The 4,542-nt window shown below is 43.2% G+C and overlaps 1 pseudogene; it reads right to left on the bottom strand.

Annotated features, from left to right (window-relative positions):
* Nucleotides 1–3,980: 3,980 nt before the first annotated feature.
* LOC123072707 (uncharacterized) lies at nt 3,981–4,120 on the bottom strand (annotated as a pseudogene).
* Between the last annotated feature and the right edge of the window lie 422 nt (nt 4,121–4,542).

The raw sequence follows: 4,542 nt of genomic DNA on the forward strand, positions 1-4,542 counted from the left end.
AATAATCTGAACATTAACCATACTTCTGGTACTTGAAAAATTCTGACAAAATTAGGAAAAATAAAAAATTTGCACAGCAAGACATTGCAAAAAGAATCATAACCATTTGACATTCCAGTAAAAAATTAAAATTCGCCCACTACAGCCAAAGTTTCTGTCCTGCACCGTACATACCAACAAGCATTGTAAACATCCTAAAGGCAAACCTTGGAACATTATTTTTATAATACAATGGAATTGTACAAGGGGATAATTATTTTTGTTGAAATTTTTCTGTAATCAAGATTCACAAAGTTGCCGTGAGCATGAACAAAGTTCAAGGATGTCCCCCATTTTCACAATGCTCGTCTCTATCACTTTCACTTTCCTTTTTGAAAAAGTTTTGGGTTCCCCTCTTTATTTTTGTTGTTTTTAAACTATATAAAATCACTCAACAGAAATAAATGACTCTCTAAAACTTCCGAGTTGTCTCCCTGGCAGCGCTTTCTTAAAGCCATCAAGCTAGGCATATAGTGCTCAAGTAGTGAATCCACCGGGATCCCAAGGTATATCAAAGCCAATTTTAATTAACAATGATTTGTAATTTAGTGGTGAGCACAAAGCAACATATATCAAGCAATGACGAAGTCTAACTCTCTTCCTATGCATCGGCATGTCATAAAAGAACAATTCATGCACACCTAGTAAAGGCCAATGCATAGTATAAACAGTTTCTTGCAATTTTATCATGTTGGAAACATAAAGAGGTGGAGATATAGTTCCTCTCTCATAATAATTGCAAGTAGGAGCAGCAAGCACATGCATATTATATCTATCAAAATTATCATGTGTAGTAGTAAAAGACAACCCATCAATATAATCCTTAATAAGGGCAAACTTCTCCGATATAGTGTAGTCGGGAGAATTCAAAAAGATAATAGGACTATCATGTGTGGGTGCAATAGCAACAATTTCATGTTTAACATAAGGAACTATAGCAAGTTCATCTCCATAAGCATAATTAATATTGGCATCTTGGCCATAAGCATAGCAAGCATCATCAAAAAGGGATATTTCAAAAGAATCATAGGGATCATAACAGTCATCATAGCAATCATCCTTCGGTAAGCACGAAGGGGAATTAAACAATGTATGAGTTGAAGAGTTACTCTCATTAGAAGGTGGGCACGGGTGATCAATCCGCTCTTCCTCCTTTTGTTCTTCGCTCTCCTCCTCATCTTTTTCATCCAATGAGCTCACAGTGTCATCAACTTCTTCTTCCATAGATTCCTACACAATATTAGTCTCTTCTTGGACAGCGGAGACTTTCTAAATAAGTGCATTAATTTCATAATTGTATTCATAATTCTCATAGCAATATTTTAGGATAGCTAAATTTTCAGATCTATAACAAGCATCATCAATATCATCAAACTTGTTAAACATAGATTCAATTTCATAAGCACCCATAAAAGCAAAAAATTCTTCTATTTGTTCCACATCATAGTAATCATATATACCTCTAGCATAAGAAGCCAAGGTTTCATTATCATTAAATTTGCATGAAAAGGGGAGGTGTGGAGAATTCATCCTAGAGCAACAAGTATAATCATATTCCGAACATAGTTGTCCAGCATACCACTTCAATATACAATTTTGATCCCATAATAGTTTCCCTTTTTGTGTCAAGCGGTAATCTCTAAAGTATTCACGTTGATCCAACGTTACTCCCATTACATAATTGAATGGGGTTTTCTCAGGATTATTAAAGTAGTACATAATATCTTTCACATAACCAGCATCGAGGGTTTTAGGAGGTTCCCCATCTCCATGAGCAGAAAGTACACCTAATTTTTTGGGTATTTCGTGTTCCATATCCATAACTAAAGATAGAGAACAACTAAGAACAGCAAATAAAAATTACTTAGTGATAAAGCAAACAAGCGCACACGAGAATATTCACCCCATGCTATGACTCCCCGGCAACGGCGCCAGAAAAAGGTCTTGATAACCCACAAGTATAGGGGATCGCAACAGTTTTCGATAAGTAAGAGTGTCGAACCCAACGAGGAGCTAAAGGTAGAACAAATATTCCCTCAAGTTCTATCGACCACCAATACAACTCTACGCACGCTTGACGTTCACTTTACCTAGAACAAGTATGAAACTAGAAGTACTTTGTAGGTGTTGTTGGATAGGTTTGCAAGATAATAAAGAGTACGTAAATAAAAAGTAGGGGCTGTTTATATAAAGAAACAATAAAGTAAATATAGCGAGTGTGGAAAAGTGGTGGTAGGAGGGGAGAAATTGCCCCTAAGCAATTGACTACTTTACTAGACCGATAGCAAGTATTATGTGGGAGAGGCCACTGCTAGCATGTCGTCCCTTACTTGGAATTCTATGCACTTATGATTGGAACTATTAGCAAGCATCTGCAACTACTAATGTTCATTAAGGTAAAACCAACCATAGCATTAAGATATATTGGTCCCCCTTCAATCCCGTATGTATCAATTTCTATGCTAGGTTGAAGCTTCTGTCACTCTTGCCCTCCAATACATAGTCCTATCAACATACAACTAACCCTATGGTGTGATCCACGCGCGCGCTCATATGATGGGCACCAAAGGACAACAACATAACCACAAGCAAATTAAATCAATCATAGCAATTCATCAACCACCGATAGGACAATGAAAATCTACCCAAACATCATAGGATGGCAACACATCATTGGATAATAATATGAAGCATAAAGCACCATGTTCAAGTAGAGGGTACAGCGGGTTGCGGGAGAGTGAACCGCTGTAGTAGAGGGGGGGAAGGTGATGGAGATGTTGGTGAAGATGGCGGAGGTGTTGGTGAAGATCGCGGTGATGATGATGATGGCCACGGCGGCGTTCCGGCGCCATCGGAGGAGAGGGGGAGAGGAGCCCCCTTCTTCCTCTTCTTCCTTGACCTCCTCCCTAGATGGGAGAAGGGTTTCCCCTCTGGTCCTTGGCCTCCATGGCATGGGAGGGGCGAGAGCCCCTCCGAGATTGGATCTATCTCTCTGTTTCTCTCTGGTTCTGCGTTCTCTTCTCGCTCTGTTTCACCGTTTCGTGTATATATGGAGATCCGTAACTCCGATTGGCCTGAAACCTTCACCGTGATTTTTTTCCGAATATTAGCTTTCTTGCGGCAAAAGAAGAGCGTCAACCGCCTTACGGTGGGCTCACGAGGGTAGGGGCGCGCCCTAAGGGGGGGCGCCCCCTGCCTCGTGACCACCTCGGGCACTGGTTCGCGTTGATTTTCCTTCCAAATTTTCCATATTTTCCAAAAATAAGATCCATCCGTTTTTATCCCGTTTGGACTCCGTTTGATATGGATATTCTGTGAAACCAAAATCATGCAACAGACAGGAACTGGCACTGGGCACTGGATCAATATGTTAGTCCCGAAAATAATATAAAAAGTTGCCAAAAAGTATATGAAAGTTGAATAATATTGGCATGGAACAATAAAAAATTATAGATACGATGGAGACATATCAATGTGGTCCTTGCCACGGTATTTTTCACGCATGGTCACTTTCTCCAGCTCGCCGGTGATGTGATTTGTGGCGCCGTTGTCGACATACCATTTGGTGTCAACGCCATAGGAGCCATCAGCTGCTCCGGCCACCTTCTCATCTTGAGATGAGTCATCTTCATCTTCCTCATAGCGGTACCAACAATCCTTGGTTGAGTGGCCTGACTTGCCGTAGATTTGGCACCTGACCGTGTCAGGACGCGACTTGTTGTTGGAGTTGTTGTTGTGCCGGCCTCTAGTGTTGGTGTAGGAAGGTCGGCCACCGCCTCATGCGTTGTTGACGCCGCTGCTGTTGCCGCCACCGGTGCCCTTTCCCTTGTTGTTCTGGGGCGGCCCGCGATGACGTGAGCTCCCTCCACGGCCACGAGTGGCGGCGTTAGCAGAAGACTTGAAGCCGCCTCCTGCAGCTCCTTGGAAAAGGGCCACCCGCTGATCGAAGTTGCTCATCTGAGCGAACAACTCGTCGAGGGTGACTGGTATGGTGCGTGCATCAAGGGCAGACACCAACGGCTGATACTCCATGTCAAGTGCATTGAGGATGTAAGAGATCATCTCATCATCCTGCAATGGCTTGTCAGCAGCAGCGAGCTCGTCGGCGAGGCCACGCATATGCGCGAAGAAGGAGGCCACCGACTGTGTCCCTTTCTGCGCGTTGGTGAGGGCTGCACGGATGTTGTTGACGCGGGACAGCGAGGTTGACGAGAACATGCTCGCTAATGCCGTCCATAGCTCGTGTGCATGAGCGATCGAGGTCACCTGCACCAAGACTTCTTTGGAGAGATTGTTCAGAAGATATCCGAGTACCTGCTGACCCTCTCAAACCCAGATGGGATGGAGTGGATTCGAGATGGTCTCCTCCTTTCCATCCTTGTCCTTGCTGACGACGATCTAGGACGGCTCCGCTATGCTTCCATCGACATAGCCGAAGAAGCCTGCCCCTCTCAATTGCGGCGTAATCTGGGTACGCCACATGATGTAGTTTGTGCGGGTCAG

The sequence above is a fragment of the Triticum aestivum genome, chromosome 1A (genome assembly GCF_018294505.1).
Source record: "Triticum aestivum cultivar Chinese Spring chromosome 1A, IWGSC CS RefSeq v2.1, whole genome shotgun sequence".
NCBI classification, from domain to species: Eukaryota; Viridiplantae; Streptophyta; class Magnoliopsida; order Poales; family Poaceae; genus Triticum; species Triticum aestivum.